Source organism: Mustela nigripes, chromosome 10, assembly GCF_022355385.1.
Source record: "Mustela nigripes isolate SB6536 chromosome 10, MUSNIG.SB6536, whole genome shotgun sequence".
NCBI classification, from domain to species: domain Eukaryota; kingdom Metazoa; phylum Chordata; class Mammalia; order Carnivora; family Mustelidae; genus Mustela; species Mustela nigripes.
In genome coordinates this window covers 26,392,982-26,419,862 of record NC_081566.1, presented here as the reverse complement: position 1 = coordinate 26,419,862, position 26,881 = coordinate 26,392,982, and the positions used below count along the sequence as shown (strand labels likewise).

General features: G+C 41.9%; 1 pseudogene; it reads right to left on the bottom strand.

Moving 5' to 3' along the window:
* Positions 1-1,648: 1,648 nt before the first annotated feature.
* Positions 1,649-2,020, bottom strand: LOC132026105 (DNA-directed RNA polymerase I subunit RPA12-like; annotated as a pseudogene).
* Positions 2,021-26,881: the final 24,861 nt, after the last annotated feature.

Genomic DNA, 26,881 nt, shown 5'->3' with positions numbered 1-26,881 from the left:
CTAATTAACGAGCACTCAGCACATGCGCTCCTCTGCGGCATCTCTAATTAAAGCTTGCTGTCCTTGACACCACCCTCAGGCCAGCAGCTTACACCTGAGCAGTACCCTCAGCTGCCTCAGCTTAAGCTGTGGTACCCTGAGAGCCCTTTAAATAGAACTGAGCCAGAATGCACGGAAATGCCCAGCAGCTCCCTCCCACCACTTCCAACCCTTAATAGACTCCCGCTTGCCACTGCAGTCTTGTCGCTCAATCCTTCAGGATTGCTCTCTCCGGGCCCAGCCCAACCTTTGGTCTGGCTTCTGGCCTCTGTTATCTTACTGTGTCTCAGCTCTGACAGGTACTTTCAACTTTGGATCCTCCTGCCTCTGGCAAAAAAACAGCACAGCTGCCACTCTGGGTTTTCCGAAGGTATGTCTTCCTTGTCTCTGGTCGCCCTATCCCTCTACTGGAATGTTCCCCCTCCCCCTTTCTAAGTGACCAACACAGCTTCCAGAAACCTATCTAATATTTCCTCTTCCCATTTCAAAGCTGAGTTGGGTTTCTCCATCCCATATTCCTGTGATGCCATATTCTGTTATAATCTTCTTCTTTTTTTTTTTAATCTGAGTATGTTTATTGTGCCCACACTAAAAAGTGTTTCCCTTTTAAGTTTTTGGTCGAAATGATAAAAAACAAGACACATCTCGGCATGTATAGTAAAACCTATTAAAATAAACAAACAAACAAGTATGTCTCTGAAGTGGGATTCCTTGTAATTTTTACTTTTTCTCCCCACCTTCCTACATATGAATCTATTATAATGAATATATATTACATTTATATCAATAGAAAAAAAAAACAATTTACAGGCAGCTGGGTGGCTCAGTTGGTTAAGCAACTGCCTTCGGCTCAGGTCATGATCCCAGAGTACCGGGATCGAGTCCCACATCGGGCTCTCTGCTCAGTGGGGAGTCTGCTTCTCTCTCTATCCTTCTCCCCTCTCATTCTCTCTTTCATTCTCTCTCTCTCAAAAGAATAAATAAAATCTTAAAAAAAAAAATTTCCAAAACGTTCAACTGTAGTAACCACAGTCTCAGTAGTAATCCCTTAGTATCGGAGTTCTCGTTGTCCAAGCTCAAGACAAAGAGATCTGGTTAAATTATTTGTTCAATCTCCCACTATCCAGATTCCTACATTTTGTTTCTCTAAACTCAAGAACCAAATAGAGTTAGTGGTGGAATACTTATAATTATTTTTTCTATTAGTCTCATTCCTGCCTCCATTTTTTATCGTTTTTTTTTCTTTTTCCTTCTCATATACTAATTTGTATATATATATATATATATATATATATATATATATATATGTAGCTGATATACTTATTGAAAGAATAAATATATCTCTGTGACTTCATTTAAATTCCTTTCGGAACAAGACAGATTATAAATAAAACATATATGTCTGCCTCCTATAGAAAAATATAACTTTGATAGGAAACTCAACTCGAGTAGGTGTACTTTAGGGACAATGATAATCCCCACATGATAATCTTCTTCTATGGGAACAAAACATTGCAACTAGGATGGACAAAGGCTCTAAGAACCCCAAATCCCTCACCACCCAAGGGAGAAGATGATAATTGTTGAGTTCCCTAGGAGGAAAAAAAAATCAAGAGTCTTCCTTCTCCAGGAACCTGCAGTTGGTACAGGTATTGAAGATTGTGTGCCCCTCACTGGCTGAGCACATCTGTCTGGTGTGCTAGGCCATTCCTTTGTGAGCACATCGAGAGCAGCGCCTCTCAACCACGGGTCCCTGGAACTCGAACCCTTCCTCCACTGACACAGGCACGGCTGTCCCCAGTTTGTTGAACATGACACAGGTGTTCACGACCTTCCCCTTAAAGTCTTGCATGGGGATACGGAAGCCACAGCAAACACAGGTGACCGTGTCCTGTGCCCCAGGCAGTGGCAGGAGGGAGCCACAATCCGGACACAAGTCCAGGTCCGACTGGAACCTGGAGCTGGACTATGCGTGGTCCATGACGTACCGGGTGCAGAAGCACCGAAAGCAGCCCCTCTGCTAGACTGAGCGAGTGGCCCCAGCTCAAGCCCCCCTCCCTGCACACATGGTGCTCACTGTCCAGACCTGCTGGCCTAATCATCTTCTTAGGTGTCCGTCCCTCCTACTCAACTTTGATCTCCTTCTCATCCTTAGCATCCAGCCAAGCACATAGTAGGAAGTACCTGACATGTGTTTGTTGGGTGGGTGGATGGATGGATGGATGGATGAAAAGCTGCCTGAGTCCAAGAGGCCCAAGAGACTTATATATCTAGGTATCTCAAACCAGGAGAGGAGAATCCAACCCTGTTCTGTTCTATTTGATCACATCCTCTCTGTTAAACACCCAGGCCCATTACACAGACTTACCTTCAATGGGAAATATTCTGGAACTACTCATTGTCACTCTGCTATAACTAAACATATTTGAATAATGATAATGGTGTTGATGAAAATAACTACTACAATAACAGTCACATCCTTTCATATAGCATTTTGTATTTTACATAATTTTAATGTGAATTATCTTCTTTAATGTTATAGGCTTTATAAATGTCTGTTTAATTTAAATAAGTGGGAAGTTATTCTGTCTTCATGGAGGTGGAATCATCAGAGGCCCAGGAGGATTAAAGCAAGTGGCCCGGTTTATACTAGAAATCATGATTTATGACTCCTTATTTTGGTTTTATTTCAATGGAATCACACCAAGTTGTCAAATCAGGGATAATCAGCTTTCTGTCACTGAATATGAATTGGTTATTTGCATCGTTTCTATGAGAGTGGTTCCCAACTTTTTCAAATCGAAAGATCATTTTTTCCTGCTTTAAAAAAAAATATCTTCACAATGGAAAATTTGGCACAAAACAAAATAGAGGGAGAAAAAAATTAAAAAACCTGAATCCCTATGTACTCATCACCCGGCTTGCTAACATTTGCCAAGCTGGTTTCATCTGCCTACCCATCCTCCTGCCATTTTTTTAACATGATTAAAATACCAAAACCATTATCCCAACTAACACGATTCCAGAATATAATCTAGTGCTCAGACTGTGCTTAAATTTCCCCAGTTAGCTCCGCAATAAATATATTTATTTACATTTTTATTTATTTATACCTATATTTATATATAATAAAGTTCAGATGCCCCTTCACTGCCTCTTCAAGTCAAAAATCCATGCGCTCTTGGCCGTGGGAGTGGAGAGTGAAGGTGCCCTTCTCGCCTTGCAGCTGCAGAGCACGCAAAGCCTCCTTTGACATTTGGATCCGGCAGATGGGCCCACGGAGCGCTCTGACGCCGCCAGCTCTCACCTCCCAGCTCCCAGCTGACTCACGCATTTCTCATCTCCATTCCCATAACGGAGGATAAACCTCAGTGTCTTTACCTTCCCCAGGAAAGGAGGTTGAGATTCAGGGTGTCATGACAGAAATCTTTTCTCCGCTATTTCGGTGGAGCTAGGGGTCTGGGCATCGTGCAGAAAACTGGGACACGAGGAAACCCTGTGAAGTCTGTGCTTCTCAAACCAGAATCCCAGGATGGCTCGTTGTGGGACTTTTTCTGGTATATACTCAGTATTCCTCAAAATCTCCACATGATTGCTTTCTTAAAATCATAAGCTTAAAAAATAATGAAATTGCTGGAGTCATCTCCCAAGCAGCGCAGTGAGATTCGGTGCTCATGTTTACCCTTGTGCCGACAGAAGGCCGAATTTTTCCAGCTACTCTCTGCAAGCACAACTTTGCCAAGTCATTTTAATCAAAACAATTGCCGGAAGAACAGAGTCACCGTATCTACTCTCCCACAATAGTGTGTTCCATCTCTGTTTAATTTATCTGCTTTAAAAAAAAAATAATCTGCAACACTAAATTATTCTTCAAGTAAATAAGATACTTCTAAAGGATTTTCTTAACTAGAATCTCATTAAAACTGCCATTGGAGATCGGCGGGCTGACCATTTGATCAATTCTGAGATCTGAGTGTCCTGAAATAGCAAACACAGACCTGAATTTATTTACTCATACCATTTAAACCACTGTGCTATAGTGTATTCTTATCTTCTTACTATTATTTTTTTAATTTATTTATTTTAGAGAGAGAGAGAGAGAGAGAGAACATGAATGGGATGGGCAGAGGGAGAGGGAGAGAGAATCTGAGCAGGCTCCCCACTGAGCCTAACTTGGGGCTCGATCTCATGACCCTGAGATCATGACCTGAGTGGAAACCAAGTCCAGCACTTAACTGACTGCATTGCCAGTAATGACAAGGGTGTCATTACTGCTGCTGCTGCTACTACTAGTACTACTGCTACTATTAATTACTGAAGTCAAAATAAAGAAGTAAATTCAACATAGAAGTGACTGTGGGCTGCAAGTTTCTATTTGTAAGTCCAACAGGTTGCCTCCAGGAAGCCCCACCAGCTGTCAGCGTGGGGTAGTGGGTCCACAGGCTTCGGAGTTGGTCCGCACAGCTCTGTGCTCGGCCATTGCCCAACGGGGTGCCTTCTCTAACTCTGCTCCTTCAACTAGGAAATGGGAATAATAATGATAAGACCTGTTAAAATTGGGTTGTTTTAAGAACCAATGAGTCAATAAATGTAAAGGCTTTTGACCAGTGTCTAACACATAGAAAGAGGTATAAAAAAATCAGTTATGAAATTGTTATGGTTTTAGTGAGATATGGGTAACTTCTTCACACCAAGGGGGGGGCACTTGCATGATTACCCATGATGCCCTTTGTGTGCCCTCACTGCCTTTGGAGCTGCATGCCAGAACCAGGGGCCCTCATGGAGGAGGTGGCCTATGTAAACTTCAGGAGCGGTATTCAAAGGTGGTCCTTGGAACCCAAGGGCTAACCCTGAGTTCCATGACACGTTTTGGGATTCACAAGTGTTTTGACTCACGGTTTTAATACAGAGTTTTCAACTGTAGTGACTCAACACAATCTCAAATATGCCCAAAGAGAACTTTGATATTGCAGAACCAGCCAACAGGTTACCTTCATTCCACCTCCTGAACTTGTTCATGCAGACCCTGGAGAGCATCTACTGCCAGATCTGGGGCAATATTTGAAAGTCTTGTAAATGAGTCATTGATTATGAAGTTTGTCGCCCTACACTGATCTTTCTAAGATTCAAACATGCACAAATAAAAATGCAAAAAGTAAAAAAAAAAAAAAAAAAAAAAAAAGAAATGTATGTATACTCCAATAAGTAATGAGCTACCAGGAGAAGTTGGTTTGTATATTCATTCATTCCACAAACATTGATTTTATGCCTCCTAGTTGGTAGGCTCTTCTGAGGCACTTGTAATATAGCTATGAACAAGTTTCAGGCACATTTACTCAGCCTGGATGGAGCTGTAATTAATATGAAATAACAAGTAAAATCAGAATACTTTTCATTGTGTTGCTGTCATAAAATTGACAGGCCTAGCGTTTATTGTAAGTGTGGGTGTGTATTGATTGGTTTTTATATTTATGATAAGGAAGTAAGCTAGTTGTCAGATATTGTTGGTTATTTGACCTTGGAACAAAAAAGTCCTACAAGTCCCTTTCAGTACTTTGGGATCGGTTTCAAAGAGAAACTTGAGATTGCCAGGTAAGCTACTTATCTGTTTGAATCAAGATTTCCTTGATATTCCATATTCAAAACAGATTACAGAAATAAATTGGATATTAAGACCTGTATAAGACTGCCAATGTCTTATATAGCCATGATTTCCCATTTTTTGCATTCATCAAAATAAACTCAGCATTCTCTTTGATCAACTTTGTAAATTGGGAAAAGTTAAAAGTATGAATTTATTGAATAAATATATACTTACAAAATGCTGCCTTTATGTGTTTAACATATTGGGATACTGAATAAGATTTTGTCTGGAAAAAAAAAAAGCTAAGCTCCTGATTTTTTTTTTTTTAAGATTTATTTATTTATTTTGGAGAGAAAGAGTGAGCACATGTATAGTGGGGAGGGGCAGAGGGTGAGGGAGAGAGAATCTCAAGCAGACTTCGCACTGAGCATGGAGCCCAACACGGGGTTTGATCCCACGATCCTGAGATCATGACCTGAATTGAAATCAAGAGTCAGATGCTTAACTGACTGAGCCACCCTGGTGCCTAAAGCTCCTGATATTTTTAAATTGCTGGTCTGAAGAATCCAGCAGATTGAAGAAGAGAGAAGGTTTGGTGAGTTCTTCCTTCACAAACTGAAACCAGAAACGGGAAAATATCAAAGCTTCTGGCTACTAACATAGGAAAAGAGTCAGAAGCACGATCATTTCCTATGAGAATCCTGTAAGTTTCTAGAAGCTTTTAAACTCCCCCCAAGTTTGGGTTTGGGGGGTTATTTTTTTTTAATACCTCCAACCCCTTTCTCCCTGCCCTTTCTCAAGTATTGGCAATAAAGCTATTAGAGTAAAACAGGTTTGTCGGTCTAGTTTAAGAACCCGCAAAGAAGAGAGCAGGGAAGGAGAATGTGTCCCACCTAATTTTAGCAATCCCGTCAGCCCTGAGAGCTGTGACTTGACAAGCTAAGTGGCACCACTAATCCCAGCTCTCCAGGCTCACCTGTGTTCTCTCCTGGCCACTTGTGCTCCCACACCTGCGGAGTGGTTAAGAACAGGCACCCTTGAGCCAGACACCCTGGGTCTGACTCCCAGCTCCATCACTCAGCCACGCGCATGCTGCCTTGGTTTCTTCATCTACATAATAAGATAAAAGCGTGGTGGTGAACTTTATATGTCAACTTAACTGCGCCACGGGGTGCCCAGATATAGGGTCAAGCATTATTCTGGGTTTTCTGCAAGGGCGTTTTGGGGTGGGATTAACATTTCAGTTGGTAGACTGAGCAAAGCTGGTTGGTTGTCTTCCCTATTATGGGCGGGGCTCATCAAAACAGCTGAAAGCCTGAGTAGAACACAAAGATTAGTCCTCCATTAAGTAAAGAGAGGATTCCTATTGTCTCACTGACTTCTAACTGGAACATTGTTTTTTTCTTGCCCTTGGACTAAGACTGAAAACTGGATCTTTCCGGGTCTCGAGCCTGCTGGCTCTGGGAATGGAAAACTGTCCCGATCCCTGGGCTTTAGGCTCAGATAGAACTATGCCATTATGTCTGTTGGGCCTCCAGCTTGCCAACTGCAGATGATGGGACTTGTCAGCCTCCACAATCAAGTGAGCCAATTCTTTATAACAAATCTTTTCTCTATTGGTTTTGTGTCTCTGGAGAACCCTGAAACCCCTTCCTCACCAGCTGGGCCAATTACCCGATGGATGTAGGGCTTTTAGAAAGGGAGTTGGCCCATACTAAGTGCTCAATAAGTCTTAAGTGACTGAACACATAATATTGTCCCTTATCTCTTCCATAATCACAGAAATGGGAAAAGAAATGTAAAAACAAATCCAAAGCAGCACTGGAAATTCAAGAAGCCAACTAGCAGTCCTCATCGGAAGAAGGTTCTGAAAGGTAAGAGGGAAAAGACTGACAACAAAGCCCACAAAACTATGGAAGCTGTGAATCCAACAAGTGAGAAGGATGGCTGAAGGAAGGAAGGGAGGAAGGGAGGAAGAGGGGTTCCCGTTGGTCCTCCAGAGGACCTTTCAAATCAGAGATACCAGAGAATAAAATAAGAGAGATTAACAAATCCCAGGGTGATGGAACAGCTGTTTCTAATTTCCTACTTACAGAATAACTTAATCTAGTGTTCACCTCTGTCAGATTTTAAATACTGCTTTCTAAAATGGGAATTCTAACATTAAAATGTTAACTCCTGAGTCAGTGTCAGGGCTAGAGAATCACAGTACTAGTCCAGATAACCTAAGGCCACAGGGACGTTGGATAGTCTCATCCCAGAAAATAAGCTACATACATACCCTAAAGCCATAGTTCCCAAGTTAGGCCACACACTGGGATCATCTATGGATCTTTGGCTAGTGAGGAGCAGGCTGTAGCTCTCAAGGGTTGAGTCTAATTGTTCTGAGGTTCAGCCTGAGCATCATGATTTTTTAAATCTCCCCAAAGTGATTTTAATGTGCAGACAAGGTGGAGAATGTACAAAATCCCTCCCATGGAACTAACAGAAATGGGTTATTAGGTTGAACTATATGAAATTGACCAACATCCGGCCATTTTTTATGTATAAATGTGCCAGTTTCCTATGGTTCATTGGCTGTTGGAAATTGGAGGGAAGGGGATCTTTGTTATGTAGTGTCAGGAAGTTTAGCAATACTGTCACTTGCTGCAACGTAGAAAATGAAAAATATACCCAACAAACCGGGTGATCTGTCTGGAAATATTTGTAGGCAAAATGCTTATAATATTTATGAGAAATGAAAGGGGAGAAATATATACTAAAAGAAGGACTGTTAAACATGAAGGAACTGGAAATTTATAGTTTTTTGAAAATGCTTCAGCATCTCCAGACCGCAAAGGATGCTGAAATGAAGAAATGGCTCTTGAGCAAAGATCAAGTCCAGGGAACTACCAGGAACACATCTAAGGTTATGGCCATAATGTTCTGACCTGAGGTTATGGCCATAATGTTCTTTGTTAAAACCTCAGAAATATCAAAGATGGTACTGCAGCACACCATATCATTTTAAGAAGACCCCTTAGGGGCACCTTGGCTGCCTCAGCTGGTTGAGCATGCTGCTCTTGCTCACAGGGTTGTAAGTTCAAACCCCACACTGGGTGTAGAGATAACAGAAAAATAAAATCTGGAAGACTAAATAAACAAATAAATAAATGCCTTTAAAAATTTCAAGTCTACATCTAACAGACCTTCTAGGACAAATAATAGGGCTTCTAAAAATTTTAAGGGTGTTGTCCTTCAGCAAAATCCCAAAGTAGAAAAGAACTTATTTCAAGATTTGTGGGTGTAGCTTTTGTTTAATGGAGTTGATTTTTATAAGAGTCCCAGGAGAGGGGAGCCTGGATGGCACCTGGGTGGCTCAGTCAGTTGGACATCTGCCTTCAGCTCTGGTCATGATCCCAGGGTCCTGGGATCGAGCCCCACATTAGGCTCCCTGCTCTATCTGTCAAATAAAGAAAAAATCTTTAAAAAAAAAAAAAAGGAGATGCACAAAGCTTTCAATGGAATTATATCAACAAAAACACAGACAACTTAGATGGAAAAGACAGAGAAAATACAAAAGAAAAAGAAGTCTTTGGACCCTTAAAATTCTCCTGACAGGAAACATGCTAAGAGAATTCTCAGCTGCAAACACATGTTACCTTTCGTAGAAGAGGAAGGATGACTCAAAACGTGGAACCGAGAGGTCAGAGGGAAGATCTGTGAACCAGAGAGGATAAAGTTTCAGGATGAGTATAACTGAGTCCTAATCCAGGAACTTCAAACATTTGTTTGTCTGGCTATCTATATGAAGTTCAAGAACAGGCAAAGTTACTGTTATTATAAGACAATAAAGTGAGTATAAAATTATTATAAGGCAATAGAAATCAGAATATTTGTGAATGGGATGGTGGGAAGAGGGCAATGTTCTGTATCTTCACAGGATTGTAGGCATTTATCAAAACCTATCAAACTGTACCCTAGAAATCTTTTCATGTAGCTGTCTGTACATCTTATCTGAGTTAATGAAATGTAGAAAGTAATAGAAAATTGAGTATGTATGCTGAGCTAAGGCTAAGAGCCAAATAAAAAACAGTTCAAATTTATAAATAAGTGAGGGAGTTGGAAGCTCAAAAACAGCAAAATAATTTTAACAGAAGGAAGGAATTAATATAACTGAAAAATAATGAATTCTTTAGAATAGACCTAATAATTCTCATACTTGTCAGAATGGCTAATATCAACAGACAAGAAACAACAAGTTTTGAGGAGGAGGTGAAGAACAGGCAACTGTCATGCACTGTTGGTGGACTGTAAATTAGAGTAGTGCCTTTAGAAACAGTATGGAGGTTCCTCAAAAAATTAAAAATGAAAATTCATATGATTCAGGAATTCCACTACGGAGAATTTACCCAAAGTAAGCAAAACCATTAACTTAAAAGGATATATGCACCCCCAAATTTACTGCAGCATTATTTACAATAGTCAAGATATGGAAGCAACCCGAGTATCCATTGATAAATGAATCAAGAAGATGAGATATATTTATAAATATAAATAATGAAATATTATTCAGCCATACAAAAGAATGAGATCTTACCATTTGCAATAATGTGGATAGATCTAGAGGGTATAATGCTGTGTGAAATAAGTCAGGCCATATGACTTCATTTATATGTGGAATCTAAAAAATAAAACAAATGAGCAAACAAAAAAGTAGAAACAACCATAAACACAGACAACAAATTGATGGTACCAAAGGGGAAAATGAGGGATGTGGACAAAATGGGTGAAAGAAGTGGGAGGCACAGGCTTCCAGTTATGGAATGAATTCTCAGAGATGAAAAATATAGCATACAGGGGTTCCTGGGTAGCTCAGTTGTTAAGCATCTGCCTTTGGCTTGGGTCATGATCCAAGGGTACTGGGATGGAGCCCTGAGTCAGGCTCCCGGCTCAGTCTGGAATCTGCTTCTCCCTCCCCACTGCTCATGCTCTCTCTCTCTCTCTCTCTCAAAATAAATAAATAAAATCTTTTTTTAAAAAAGAAAAAGATACAGTATACAGAATATAGTTTTTGAAAAATATAATAAAAAAGAAAAGATACAACATACAGAATACAGTCAATGGTATTATAATAGCATTGTATGGTGTGTGTATGTTAACTACACATGTGGTTAAGCACGGTATAATGTATAGACTTGTCAAATCACTGTTGTACCTCTGAAACTAATGTAACAAACATTGTGTGCCTGCTGTACTTCAGTAATAATAATGAAAGATAAAAGAGATCTAATAAACACTGGTTCTATAAAAAGAAAGATAATTTATTGGCATATATGGTCAAGAAATATAAAGAAAACAGAAATGAAGATAGGTACATAACTGTAGCTATTTAGGAAATTGTAAAGATTGTAAAAGTGCATTATGTACAACATTTACCACTAAATATGAAAGTTTATATCAAAAGAATTATTTTCTAGGAATTTATATATTAAATTAAATTATTTGTGTTTAAATATAACCCCAGATTAGATCAATATCCATGGAAGAAATAGAAAAAAATAATTGGAAAAAATTCCCTTCCAAAGAAGTCTTTAGTTACAGTCAGTTTCAAAGTTGAATTCTGTGAAATTATAAGACACATAATTTCTTTTTTATTTTAGCCTTTCAAGGGCTTTGTTTTGGAAAAACAATGATGGCTAAATTGGAAATCTAGTATCAAAGTATTGCTTTAATAAAGAGAATAACTCTTCATGTCATTTCAATAGATGGTAAAAGGCATGAATAATATTCCATTTCCATTTTTAATATAAAATACTCTTAGTAAGGTGGAAATGTAAGTAAACTTCTTTGTTATTTGAAGTACATCTACCAGAAATCTACAACCAACATCATACTTAATGCTGAAACATTTGAAGCTTTGCACTCAAATCATGAACAAAATAAGATGTTCAATATTGCTTCTGTTCATTATTGTTTTTTAGATCCTTGCCAACGCAATAAGACAAGAAAAAGATTTCAGTGTGTAAATATTGACTAATATTAAATTTTAATTATCTAAAGATAGTATGATTCTTTGTCTATAAAATCCGAAAGAGTTAACTGAAAAAGTTTTAGAGCAAGTAAAAAAGATATCCACTAAATTGGCTGGATAAAACTTATATGCAAAAACTAAAGATCATTAATCAGAACTCTTTTAACTTCCAGTCCCCACCATACCTACATTCTTATTTGTATCCACATTCACCTTTACTTCTTCCATCCTCAACTTTATTTTTTTTAAAGATTGATTGATTGATGGATTGGTTGACTGATTTGAGAGAGAGAGAGTTGGCGGGGGGTAGAAGAAGAGGGACAGAGGGAATCCTCCAGCAGTTTCCCTGCTGAGTGTGGAGCTGGACATGGGTCTCAATCCCTGGACCCTAAGATCACGACATGAGCTCAAACCAAGAGTTGGATACTTAACCGAGACTGTAGCACCACCAAGGTGCCCCTCCTGCTCAATTTTAGAAGACACTGAAAACAGTTTTCCAAAATAGTTCTATTAATATATAATCCCACCACAGTGGAAGGTAGTTTCAGTTTCTCTACATCTTTGCCAGTATTTGGTATTATCCGTGTGTTTTAATTTTTGCCATTTTAATGGATTTATAGTGGTAGCTCATGGTAGTTTTAACTTGTAATTTCCTGATAAATGTTAACTAATGTTAAGCATCTACTCATTAATGGATGTATAGTGGTAGCTCATGGTAGTTTTAACTTGTAATTTCCTGATAAATGTTAATTAATGTTAAGCATCTATGCATTTTACTGATCCATTTGGTTGTCCTCTTTTGGGAAGTGACTTTTTAAGGTACTTACTCACCTTTAATTGGGCATTTTATTTTTTTCTTGTTGATATCTGAGTTTTCTATATACACTAGATATGAATTCTTTATTTGATATAAGTATTATAAGTATCTTATTTCACTCTGTGGCTTGTCTTTTCAGTCTATTAATAATATCTTTTAATAAACTGAGGCTCTTGATTTTATTATAGTTCCATTTATCATGCTTTTCTTTTACATTTAGTGGATTCGTGCTCTGTTTAACAAATATTTGCCTACATCAAGATGATGAAGATACTACTCTACATTGTCTTCAAAAAGTTTTATTACTTTCTCTTCCATTTATCTGTGATTGATATTTTAAACTGGTCCATTGGAAGTCCAAAATTAATTTTTGTATGGATTTACAACTGACCTAGCATCACTTATTGAAAAGATTTATATTTCTTATTCAAGATTTTCTTGAATTGACTCTTCACAGCCAACCTAATTCATTTTCACTTCTCTCTTTGCTATCTTCTGAAAATGCTTTGATGATGTCCTGAACTGTCTAAACATCAAATGTGACATATTTTCCGCTTTGACCTTGACCTTGCTTAATTTTTTTCTATCATTTAATGGTCTCAGTCATTGGTTCCTTAAACCTTTTTTTTCCTTTATCTTCCAAGACAGAGTCTATTTGGGTTTTTCCTACTTTTTTCTTTACTGCCCCCTTTCAGGTGTTCATCTTCTTCCCCCAGGATCCCTTCTTCAGGCTTCTTTTTGCTTCTGTTTTCAGGCTTTATACCCTTCCTAGATGATCTAGTCTAGATCTATGGCTTTAACATCATCCACTTGTGGGTGACTTCCAAAAATGTCATTACCAACCCCAGATTTCTAATGCTTAAGTGCAGATAAGGGTGCTCAGACATAACCAAAACTGAATTTATTAATGAGATAAAGAAGACGTCCAGTAAACTGACCAGAAGAAAAATTTACATGCAAAATATAAGGATCATTAACCAGAACTTTTTTAATTTCCTGTTCCACCACATCTACAAACTTCTTAAACTTCCCTACCATGCCTTCATCTTTCTTACATCTCCTATATCTCAAAATATACCAACAAATCTAAAAGTCTCCTTTAATTACTTCATCCAGCTTATTCGTCCCCAAGTTCTGATCACTCGACTTACTCAGTGCCTTTCCTAACCATCTCTTCCTCTCCAACCCCCCTGCCACTGACAGCTTTCTTTCGAGCCCTTCTTGTCTCTGCCATGGATTTACAAAGGCCTTTTGCCTGATCTCCCTGTATTTTATCTCACACCTTAAGTTTCCAAACAAAAATTTCTCAGTTGATATTTAACATTTCCTTTTTTTCTCCCATAAACCAAGTGACTGATTCTCTCAGGTAAGTAACACCAGCTCCACATCCAAAGTCAACATAAAACAACAAAAAATAAACCCACACCTGACCACCGTACCCCCAAGTAGTACAGTGCACAGAGCATTCGGAGACAGAAGCGAGTGGGCTTGAAATGCTGCTGGCTACCCAAGCAGGTTGGAGTATTACTATCAGGACAGAAGACACACTAAGACTGGTATCTGTTCATACCAGCTATCCTTTTCATGCGCAAGCAGTAATAATAGCTGATCCCAATTAAATCCTTATTTCTTATTTCTACTTTGTGTCCCAGCAGCACTCTGACTCAGAAGACCCCTGGCACCCACGTAGCTAACACCATCACCTTCACCATTTACCAGCAGCCCCCAAAATCTCTGTCATGTGGAGGTGTGTGATTTTCCAGAGACATAAATCCCAACTACATATGTCCGTGGCCACGGACAGTGAGTGAATCATTGAGAAGTGAGAAAGCCAAACGCCATGGGCTTTGCTGAGTCACCCACTCAAGAATGAAAGCTGAGGGCCGAAGCTCAGGATTTATGGCAAATGACTTAAGGCAAAGTGGGTTTGGGAGCAAAAGGGATGGAGGAAACGGAGCAGCACTGACCTTCACAATGAACCTCAGGGAGGGGAGTGACCGGGGCAGAGTGGCTGGTGCCAAGAGCTGGGTCACTGGGAATCTTGACAAAGAGAGAGGACAGCAGGGCAGGCTGATCTGAGCCCATGATAGAGACCCAGCACTGAGCTAAACTCAGCTCCAGGCCTGAGGTGTAGTATGGCAAGAACCAACCCAAGCAGACATGCAAATCCTTTCTTCCTGTCAGCATGACGATCCCCATCCCTTTTATTATCCTAAATGGAAATGACGCAGAGCTCCACATGTGGGCCAAGCTGAGAGGACTGAGAAAGGCCCCCATGTGAGAGACAAGCAGGAGTGACACAGGCTGCTTGCCCAGGGGGCAAGCCCTCGGAACAGGGAGCCTATTTGGGCAAAGATGTCAGACTCCTATCACCCGTGACTTGTTTCTGCTCCGTTTCATACTCGGGGGCATCTGGATAACTCTACCCAGTGAATAATAAGCCCATCTCATCTCCTTAGGGAATTCTGCACCTTTGAGGGATACGTTATCCTGGAAATCAAATTAAATGCCCGTCTGCGCTGAGCTCATCTTGCTTGTTGCCGAGGGCTGGCGACAGGAGCAGAGGGAAGGGATGCTGCCAGGGCCGGGCCTTGGGAGCAAATGGCTTTAAAGCATATAGTTCAGGTTCGGTGCATGGAAATCATCCATCTTGATGAGCAAATGAAATCAGCTGATCTTTTACTTCAGTCATTTGAAGGCAATGAGATATTTCTCTGTATCAGATTAGAGGCTTGTGACCCCAAAGGACACTTTGCTCTCTCTGTTTTGTCTCAGCAGCCAGTCAAGGATGGATGGTCCGAGCCATCGGTGAGGTCAGGAATACAGGAAACCCCAGCTGGCAGTTAATTTTAATTTTAATTTTAATTTTAATTTTAATTTTAATTGGCCCTGGCATACTTTAGATGACTTCCTGCACAATAAAATTATCCTCCTAATTATTAGCTTAATTAACCTAATTATCAGCTGGGCTAATATTTAAGTTTGTTGGTATTCTCTTAACCACTCAACAGCGCAAAAGGGCCTGTCACTGAGCAGAACGCAGAAACAGGCTAGGCTAACACTGGTGGGTAATTGGGAATTGACAGGCAGCCCCCCACACTTGGGATATCAGACACACTGTTTTACCCGCATTACCTGCATTTACACTGTTTTACCAACGGTTTAAACAGAGTCCTGGGTCGGCCTGTCATCCTTGAGGGATGGTTACTTTCCATAGTGTTGACTTTACCCAGAGTGCTGAGAGGGAGGAAATACCCCCCAGTCATTGCGCTGGTACTCACTTCTGTGCCTGATGCACCCTTGCCTTCTGTACCTTTATTCTTTTTGTTTGGTTGGGGGTTTTTTTGTTTGTTTTTTAAAGATTGTATTTATTTATTTGACACAGAGAGAGATCACAAGTAGGCAGAGAGGCAGGCAGAGGGGGGAGGGGAGAGCAGGCTTCCCGCTAGGCAGAGAGCCCAATGCGGGCTCAATGCGGGGCTTGATCCCAGGACCCTGAGGTCATGACCTGAGCTGAAGGCAGTGGCCCAGACACCCCCTATACCCTTATTCCTAAACTTCCTGGACTCTCTCCTCCTCAGGCTTTATGAGTGAGCCCGATGATGCCTCCTCCTGGCAGCCTTCTCAATGGGCTTCCTTCATTGTGTATGTATCGATAGCATCCATCACATTGACTTGTGGGGAAAGGCACTCAATAAATGTTTGATGAAGAAAGGAATTAATTACCCTGCGCTTAGCACCTTTTACATTTTATTGTAATTGCCTGTTTTCTTATTTATCACTCCACATACTCTGAACCCCCTGAGGTCAGGAAACTTATTTTATTCATTTGTATGTCCCCACTCCTAATAATTCATGGCACAGAAAAGGCTCTGAACAAATGGGAAAAGAGCCCATGGATACCTCTCTTAGGAAGCTGACTTTGCTGTTTAGAGACTGTACTTAAACAAGCTAATTTTTGTATACGTCTTGCTGACTTACACAGTGCTGTTGTGTGGGGGGTGCCTGGCTGGCTCAGTCAGTAGAGCCTGTGACTCTTGATCTCAAGGTGTGAGTTCAAGCCCTACGTTGGACAGAGAGATTACTTAAAAATGACCTCTTTACAAAAATAAAATAAAATATGAAAAATGCTTTTGTGTGTATTACTGTTGCTTATCCTTTGGGGGCTGGGGGAGGGGGGAAACTATGAATTAGGTACTTGTATTATTCCTGTTGTACAGAAGAAACCAAGGTTCACGAGGTGACGTAGCTTGCCTACAACCTCACAAATGAAGCAGGAACTCAAGCGGACTTCTCCGACTCTGAGTCTATACTCCATTGCTTTCTCATCAACAGCAAAATTTGTTCCCACCTCTCATCCACAAGTCCTATCTCCCAGGAGTTCTCTCTTCTCAGCTGGCTGTGAACTGTGTCCATTCAAAAACATGTACAGAGGTCTCGGCCTTTTAAGATGACCCCCCTGAAAAGTATGTCCAGAAGAGAATGATTCTCATGTGCAAGAATTTCAGACACCAGGTCAGACAAGGAGAACGTGGTGAATAACTACAGGCAGTGACCAGGCTGACCCACATTAGTTATTTATTATGTTTGTTATGTGAAATGCCAATGTTAGTCATTTATTGCTGAGTCACAAATTACTCCAAAACTTAGCAACTTGTAACAACATGTAACATTTATTATTACACTCAGTTTCTAGAGAGTGGGAATTGGGATTGGCTTTGTTGGGTGGTTCTGGCTCAGGATGTCTCAGGAGGTTGTATCATCTGAAGGTTCCCCTGGGGCGGGAGGACCCACTGGATACTAGTTGTTGGTAGTAAGTCTCAGCTCCTCCCCATCTGGTCCTCTTCAGGGGCTACTTGAGGGCCTTCATGACACAGGAGCTGGGTTTACTCAGAATCCAAGAGTGAACAAGACAGGGAACCTGGGTGGCTCAGCCAGTTAAGCAGCTGTCTTCAGCTCAGGTCATGATCCTCAGGTCCTGGGATCAAGTCCTGCATCAGGACTCAGCAGAGAGTCTGCTTCTCCCTCTCCTTCTGCCCTTCTGTTCTCTCTCTCTCTGTTTCTCAAATAAATAAAATCTTAAAAAAAAAAAAAAAAAGTGACCAAGGCAGAAGTCACAATGTCTTTGCCGACCAAGCCTTGGGAGTCATGCTGCCTCATTTCCACAGTATCCTATTGGTTGCAAGGTTACCTCTATTCAATGTAGAAGGCTAGGCAAGGATCATTGGCAGCCATCTTGGAAGTGACTACCACAACATTAGTAGGTTGCTAGAATCTTAGCTCCGCCCCTAAATTGGCTTCACTTGTGGCTCCATCATGAACTAAAAGTTTTCACTTTGATGTATTTTAAACGAGCAGGCCTTTAATAAGCTAGCAAATCAAAGAAAGTAAAAAACACAAAGTTATGTCCTCTGCCCTGATGAAGACATGAGCAGTTCAGCTCACCCAGCTGAAATTGCTCAGAGGACACAAAGAAGATAGCAGCTGGTTGGGCTCCACATCACCGTAGCCTCAAATATGACCTTTGACCTTTCCCAAATAAAGCTCCTCAGACAGTCCTAAAGCTACATGGGACTGAAGAAAGAAGACATCATCTTCCAACCTTAAACTTAAGTTTGTGACTATACAATACTGCTTATAGCATACCAATATTTTTCTAGATTTTGTGACTATTAAGATATATTGGATCAGGTCATTTTTTTTTCTTTAAAGAATTCTGATTTTTTTCTAAGATTTTATTTATTTATTTAAGAGAGAGCATGAGAAGGGGGAACAGAGAGAGATAGGAAAGAGAGAAGCAGACTCCCTGCTGAGCAGAGACACCACCCCCCAACCCCCTGTGATCCTATGATTCCAGGATCACGACCTGAGCTGAAGGCAGTCACTTAACCAACTGAGCCACCCAGGTGCCCCAAAAGGTCTGATCCCTAAAAGGTAAACATATAAGATATTCCCCAAGTTTTATAACTCTCATTTTTAATTGCTTCTTGTATGTTAATATACAAGGAGGCTCCAAAGATTGAAGTGGCCCGTGTCTTTCCGAACATCTGAGAGGCTCTGCTCTTGGGTGCCCAGAGTCTGTGCTCCCCATTTGAAAAAAGCACAAGTTTGCGTAAATGACCACTGAGGTGGCACAAGAGCCATAGTTGTCAAAGCATAACTGTCAGCACTCTGGGTGCCCCAAGGACTCTTTTTAAAAAGGAGGATGAATGAAAGGGAGGGGTAAAGCTCAGGTTCGAACCACCGCACCGGCGCTTTCCTCATAGTATAGTGAGCAATGGAGGGCCGCTAGGTAGAAGAACAGAGATGAGTCTTGGAGGGCTTTTTTTCCGTTATCCATAAAATCACTTGGAGACTGACTGCTGGCTTAAAATCGAGCGAGGCCCAGAATATCCCACGGGGAGTTCTCCTCTCCTCCGTGGTCGGCCTCTGCCTGAGCCTCGGGAGAAGGGCACTCACCCTGGAGCTGACCTGCTCTCGAAGGGCTATATATAGATGCCCTACCTTGAAAACTGGGCCACAAAAGGATTGGCCATTTGTATTGTTTGTTTCTCGTCCCCACTAGAGCCTCTGCCAAGAATAGTGATTGCAGCCACGGGCCAGGACGCAGGGCTGCTGCAGTGTGAGGGGGCAGATAACCAGCAACAATTTGGGGTGCCAGTGGTGGTCAGGCCACCATGGGTGCCGCCGGTGCCATGCTGAGGAGCACATTCTGGATCAGCAGAACTGGCAAGGAGACTTCCTTGGACAGCGGAGCGGGGGATGTGGTCAGCTGAATGAATAAAGGAGGAAACCTCTGCCTATCACCCACTTCTGAGTGACTTCCTGACCTTCCTGACCTTGAACAAGGCCAGTAACCTTCATTTGGTTCATTTAGGATCCTCTTCCTTCTCCTCCCCTCCAGTGAGTCCCCACCGACCAAATGGCCCTGTAATGCTTTGCTCTCCTTATCCCCTGGCATTCAGTGAAATCCCTTTCCTGAGTATCATCTCCCCAGGAGGATACAAGCATCTGCTCCAAAACTTCCATCACACCTGACGTCAGCTGGAGCTGTCCAAGCCACCTCGTGCACCCCACCACACATGCACTCACACACGCATGCGTGCAGAACTTGCCATGCGTCCCAGTGGCGTGTAGAGTGTAAACTCATCTCCTCTTGTAGAGAGCAATCCATTTCATTGCAGCTAAAACAATTTGCCTTGCAGCACGTTGCCTTAACCACTAGGGACGATACAGCTGTAGCTCCTGTACTTTCCTTTTGGAGGTGCATGTGCATTAAAGGTGAGTACCACTGGCATCCAGGGGTGGAGATGTTCTCTAGTGGAAGACTGACTGACATTGTCTTGACATCAAAAACCAGCCAGAACGGGTGTCTGGGTGGCTCAGTTCGTTGGGCGACTGTCTTCAGCTCAGGTCATGATCTCTGTGTCCTGGGATCAAGTTTTACGTCAGGCTCCCTGCTCAGCAGGGAGCCTGCTTCCCCTCTTCCACTCTTCCTGCTTGTGCTCACTCTCTCTCTCTCTCTCTCTCTCTGACAAAAAAAAAAAAAAAACTAAAAAAAAAAAAAAAAAAAAAAAAAAAACCAGCCAGAGGGGTAGGGCTCAGTGCAACTTTTTACCGTTACTATGTGACTGACTGAAAAAGAAAAATTGCCTTTGTAGGACCTTAAGAATATATACAGTCATTGTCTACAATCCTGAGAAAAGAGGGATTAGGTCATTTATTAATCCCAAAGGAAAGGCTGGGACAGTAGGGAATGTTAATGGGAGGCCAATTCCAGATCAATGTACCATATCCCGCCTGAAGAAGTGGTGAGCTCCCTGACAGCAGGTGTAGTCAAGAAATGTTGGACAGATTTCAAAATGAAAAATATATTTCGGGAGACTCAAATCCAATACAACTCAAATCCAATTGTGATTTTTTTTCTTTTTTTAGAATTTTTTATTTAAATTCAATTTAGTTAACATATACCAAATTACTAGTTTCAGGGGTAGAATTTAGTGATTCATCAGGTACATACAACACCCAGTGCTCATTATAGCAAGTGCCCTTCTCAATGCCCATCACCCAGTTACCCCATCTGCTCCCACTCCCATCCCCTCTAGCATCCCTCAGTGTGTTCTCTATAGATAAGAGCCTTTTATGGTTTGGGAAACACAAGCAAAAATGAACTACTGGGACTTCATCAGGGTAAAAACCTTTTGGACAGCAAAGGAAACAATCAACAAAAGTAAGAGATTCTTTTTTTTTTTAATGGAGTGGAAGGCACAGGTGAGTGTGACGACAGAGGAAGCCCTGAGCAACGGGATTTCTTGTTATCTTCTCAGAGTTTCCAGTCTCTGTGCTCTGGTTCTTCCCAGACTAGAGAACGCATGAGGCTCCAGAAGAGTAAGACAGTGCACCACCACAGGACCCTCAAGGAAGGTGGGCTGGGGGAAGACGGGCCTCTCAAACTCTGAGCACTTGTGATTCTGTCAGGAAAAAAAACACCCAGGAGATAAGGGGAATATTCCAACTCATTCCCAGACTGAATATTAAACAAAATTGGGTTTTGATTTTTTTTAATAAGGCATCAGTGGCTTTTCTTAAGCAACAAAGAGACTATGTTATGCAAATTTCCCCTCAGGGCTTTCATTAAGACGTTAACATCTTTCTTGTCACAATATCTACCGTATCACAATGAGTCATAGCACTTCTCCATTCTCTTGCTGAGACAACTTAGTAAGATAAACTCTCCGGGCTGAGAGTGAACCTGAACTCCTATTGTGTGTTGTGTGTGTTTGTTTTGTTTCGTCTTTAAGTGGAAACTCCTTCTTGAGTGTTCTAAGGATGGAGTTGGGAGATAAAAGATTCAAAAAAGAAAATGGTCCTGCCGTGTGGTGAGCCCCATGTGCGTGGACCCAGCATCCGAGGTGAGGGACGTGGGCTTGCTGTGTTCTGATGGTTCTGACTCAGCTCCCATTGGACCAAGTTCACATCTCTAGTGCTGAGAACATTCTAGAACCATTCTGCTTCTACCCCTGAGGACAGACTTCACCTCTCTATCCCACCCTCAGCCCCCACTCTGGGCCACGAGTATGATCACAAATGTCGTTTTCCCTCTGCAGAGACTCATTCCATGGTCCTAGAATGAAAAAGGAGATCCTGTGGGAATGAGAGGTCTTTTGTACAGGTCCGAGAGAAAGCAGGAGTATTTCCACTGAATCCTGCAAGGAATAGAGCTGTTCCTTTAGATCTACCTTTAGGGGTAGACAAATCTGTTAAGGGCCGGAGAGTAGACATTCTAGGCTGTGAGGGCCTCTCTGTCATAACTATTCAAATGGGCACAAGATGGCGGTGGCCATTTCTAACTAAGCTTTCTTTATTAAATGCTTAAAATTTGGATTTCACATCATTTTCGCACGTCACCAAAAAATGCTCTTTTTGCTTTAGTTTCAATTCTTAGCCAGCAGATTGCATTAAAACAGGTGGCGGGCCTTAGTTTTCTAGGCCCTGCTTCAGGCGGGGCTCAATGATCAATCTTTCAGGCACTCATGGGATGCCCAGAACCGCTATGGTGCACAACGGAGCTGCCCAAACACCGGGGCGGGCTGACTCACCGCTCGTGGGAGGTCTCCGCCACAGCTCAGCCTTCTTTTGCCACCTGAACTCAAATGGAACGTTATTTCCAGGAAACCACGTAGAAGGGTTCAAAAATGCTTCTCTTCTGCCTGTTGGTATGTGAGTAAAGCATGGGGGGGGGGGGGCGACAGAGAGGCAAAGGCCCTTCAAGGACACATTTGGCTCAGAAAGCCTGATTACAAAACAATGCTTTTGGTTTTAAGGAAGTTTGGTGCTAAATTGGGAAGGAGGCGGTGTGAGAGAGAAGTGAGTAAGAAAGTCAGGATGTGGGGGGCGCCTGGGTGGCTCAGTTGGTTAAGCATCTGTCTTTTGCTCAGGTCATGATCCCAGGGTCCTGGGATCAAGCACCGGGTTGGGATCCCTAAGCAGGGATCCTGCTTCTCCCTCTTTCTCTGCCATTCCCCATGCTTGCGTTCTCTGACTCTCTCTCTCTGTCAAATAAAGTCTTTTGAAGAAAGAAAGAAAGAAAGAAAGAAAGAAAGAAAGAAAGAAAGAAAGAAAGAAAGAAAGGAAAGAAAGGAGGGAGGAAGGCATGATGTGGAGCCCACACTTTCTGGAAGTGGCCTCTCTGGAAAAGGCGGTCCCTGGGAATTGAACTCCACATATAATTCCGTGGTCATGGACCTGGGGTCTTATTTGGCCATCTGGAAGGAGGGAAGGTAGAACAGTTAGTCCATGTAGACCTCAACTACAAGGGCTGTAGAGGGTAGGAGAGCGGTTCTCTCTGGTGACAATTCTCCAGGCCTTCAGCGGAGACATCCTCCCAGGTGAGGTCCCAGCTAGCACCTTTGGGACAGCGCGCTCAGAGCTCACCAAAACAGGTCAGCTGGAGGCTGCTCTGTGACAGAAATTCAGAGAACATGTGGAATGTCGATCCTAAGAAATAATTGAGGATATATGAGGTGGTGGATTAGCCTGGACTCTGGAGTTCAAATCCCACCTTTGTAATTTACTGGCTGTGTGTCCAGGGGCAAGGTGCGTGGCATGCATCAGATTTCACTCGAGAGAGTACCTACCGCACACGCTGTTGAGAAGATTACATGAGATAATATTCAGGAAGGACATAGCAAAGAGCGTGGCAAAGGTAAAGGGTCAACGAGAGGTGGTTTTTTTTCCCCAGTGAGCTCTGTACCCAACGTGGGGCTTGAATTCACAACCCTGAGTCCAAGACTCACATGCTCTACTGATTGAGCCCGCCAGGCACTCTGAAAGCTGGCTTTTATTATCATTATAACCATCACTAGTTCTTAGAGTCTCCTTTAATATTCCATAAATACATTTAATTTGTAATTCATTATGTTCAACGGATCTTATAGTTTGTGCTTTAAAAGTTTTTGCTTATACTTTTTCCATATATGTGAATAACTTTCAATTTGAGGCCAATGGTTTTATCCTATTCCTTCGTACTGATAAGGTTCCACTTACTTAACCTCTCCCCAGTTTGTGAGTATTTTGGCCTTCACTGTTGTAAGCAATGCTCCCATGAACATCTGTATGGAAACAGATTTGAATCCAACAGCAATAATTTCCTCGACTCTCCAAGAAGGAGAAATATTGCCTCAGATTATGTGCTCATGTGTGGGCTACTTAATCATGGTCTATCCTCCAGAATATTAATGCTGATGCTGGTGATAGGAGAAAACTGTCTATAGAGAGCTGTACCAGCACGAGGTTTTATTATTTTACCTTGTTTTTTTGCTAATGGATGTGATGTGGGAGCTCACAGTAGCTTTATTTTCCTTTCTTTTTCTTTTAAATTATGTGTGAAATGAATTATCTTCCTCACTAACTTTATTATTGCATTTGATATGTACTTACATTTTCCAGACACGGGCTCAATAGACACATGGTTTCATCCCTTGACAATGTGTGTAGGCTTTTTATACACTTTGAATTCTGACATTTCTTTGTCATATCTGGGGTGCTCATTTCCCATTCATTTGCGTTATATCTGGATTCTCTCGTTTCTCATGAAATTTGAAATCTGTGTGGATCTTCACCTGTCATCCTTATTGCTGGAAGTGTTAGAATTCAAACAAAGATGAAATTAGGTCCCCTTCACAGTTTAGTAAGGATAAGATTCTATTTTGTTATTTTTTTAAATATTGTGTCTTGAATCCACCTAGATTTGCTATGCTCCCTGGTATAAATTAGGGGTCTTGATTCTTCTCCACATAGCGTCTTGTGATCACAATGGAACCTGCAATTATGTGTTTTCCCGTGGCTCCATATACTTTGCTTGCCACATATTTTTATAACATTTCTTCTTTAGAGTCTCCTTCTGGAATTTCTGTTATCTCTCAGTGACCTATATTCTGTTTGTAAGCCACTGCTATAGCATTTTAATAATTGTCACTGAGAAACAAAAAAAAATGCCTGGAAGGGCAAGTTTTTAGCAACCGACCCAGTACCCGGTGTACCTTAGATCCTCTTCAAATGTTCGCGGAAGGGATAAAATAAAGCTTCCCAAATTGGTTTTATTCTTACATTATCACAATTTTGCAATAACTCCTATTTAATTCTACAGAGTATTTTCACTGTTCATTTAATAGGCTCAGATCTGTCAGATAATTTAAAGAATCCTAGACAACACAACCTGGTCATTCAAGGGGTGGGGGGGGGTTCCTTCTCTCTTACTGGAATGTAAGAGTGTAGACACGTGACATGGTCGGAAACTTACATGCTTCCCCTAATCCCCTTTGCTTCCATTGTTTGGGTTGCAAGATCCCAGCTTCTTTAAATTCTCTTTCTCCTTTTTCTAATTCCTTGATATATACTTTCTTTGTCTTTAAAGCTTTGTTGTGGCATTTTCTGATCATGTTTCTCTGGTGATTAATTCTGAAAGGGACTCTATGCAGAGTAAATTCTATATTAAAACGCTCTGGGAAACATTCTCCTATTACACCCTTATTTACTGTTTCCGCTGTTGTTAAGCTTTCCTGCTATTTGCTAGGGACTGAATCGTCCTGTTTGGTCGTTTGTCTAATCAGGCGGCGCTCTTAATTCTCCAATACATCTTATGCCTCACTTGTTTGTTGTTCCGGTCGATTCTCGTCTTTTTTTCATTTCTAACAATATTTCGTTTTTGACATGATATGGATTAGGCAACTATAGTTTTGATCTATTTGTGCTTATTTTTGTTATTATTATTACTGGTAAGCCTTAAATTTTCCTTCATTTTTTTCCAGGCATGTTTTCTCCATTGCCTGAACCTCGCCTTGGGTGTACATTCATTTCACTTGTGTCACTATTTGTGTTTTTCCTGAGCTTTTACAGCTCTCTTTATTCTTTCTGCTGCAAAATGTGTATTAGTAAATTTGGAGGACTTCAGGAGGGAGGGAGGGCACAGGGTCCTTCGACCAATGTGGAAATGTGCAATTGCCTGGCTAAGGAGAGGTCCAAAAAAAGTCAAAGTTACAGGTGATGCAAGGGGGAGGCGGGTTAATTGAGCTCGAGATGCGTGAGAAAGAGGAAACCAGAGGAAGTTCCCAACAGTACGTGGCTGGAGCAAAGGTGAGAGCTGGAGCATTTCCAGACTGGGGTGGCGGGGGCGGGGGCAGGTGGAGGCAGAGATAAGCACTGATTCACACACCGTGTGTCTGTAGTTGAAGAAATCTCTGCCTTCAAGTAGGCCTGCAAGAGAAACAGGAAGATAATTGCCTTCCCAGCAACAGGCAGAAATTGGGGAATTTTCTGGAAGACTGATGAGCCACATGGATGGTGCTACATAAACATGAAAGCTTAATGGGAAGAGTTTAGCAAGAGGTCACGGTGGCACCCGACTTTACGGCCAATTAAAAGTTAGAAACAGAGCCTTGCTGCTGTTTGTAGCAGAACCAATAGATCAGATAATTAGGCTGGTTGCGGAGTATTAGGAAACAGGACAATGTTGCGGCGCTGAGGTCTCACACAGACCCACCCCTTCATCTGCATGCAGAAAGGAAGGAGCGAGTGGTTCCTTCAAACAAGGTCCCATCGGATCAAGAGAGCAGGTGGTGGGAGACACTAGATGTGGAATCTAGAAATTCAGTGTTTGGAGAGGGATGTAGTATCCACGCATTTTCTGCACTGCCCAGTTTAAAAGGGTCCACACCTGCTGCTCGAAGTGGCTCAGTCCATCACTCACAGGTATGAGAAGTGTGACTCACCCTCTGTCCCTACCCCTGGATGTTTGATGTTTGACACACCTGAGCTCACAAGCCTCTCACAATAGATTCTGCTTTGGGAATGAGAACTCACGATCCTTCAGGAGCTTTCCAATCTGCTCTGTGTGGTGCTGTGTTGTGTTTTTTTATTGACCTCCCGGAACCAGATGAAAGACACGGAGCAGACCGTGTTGGAGACTGATTCAGGTGTAATTTGGGGAAGAAGCCCTCCAAGGAGGAAGTGGGCAGCCTCGGGGGTAGTGAGCTCCCTGTCTCAGCAGTTGGATTTGTCTGTGGTGGGAAGACGACGGACGGACTGCTAAGTATGTTAACCGGTGGACATAACCACCTTCAAGACTGTCTTCCAAACCTGAGGTTCTGTGAGATTAGGTGACATGAGGCAACTTCCAGGTCGTCATTGCTCGCACGTGGTGACCAGGAGCCTTCGGAGGCCGTCATCCGTATGTTGGAGTTACACATCGGTCCTGCTGACTCTTACAGGCAGCGTGACATGGCCTAGATCCTTTACCTTTCTCCAGAAGGGGAGATCGTGATGTAAGCTCATTTCAGCCCTAATCCCTAAGTCCTCCCACCTATACCTCTGACGTTCCTCTTCCCTCCAGACCTCAGCTTCTGTGGGGCCCGAGTCCTACCTCTGCCAG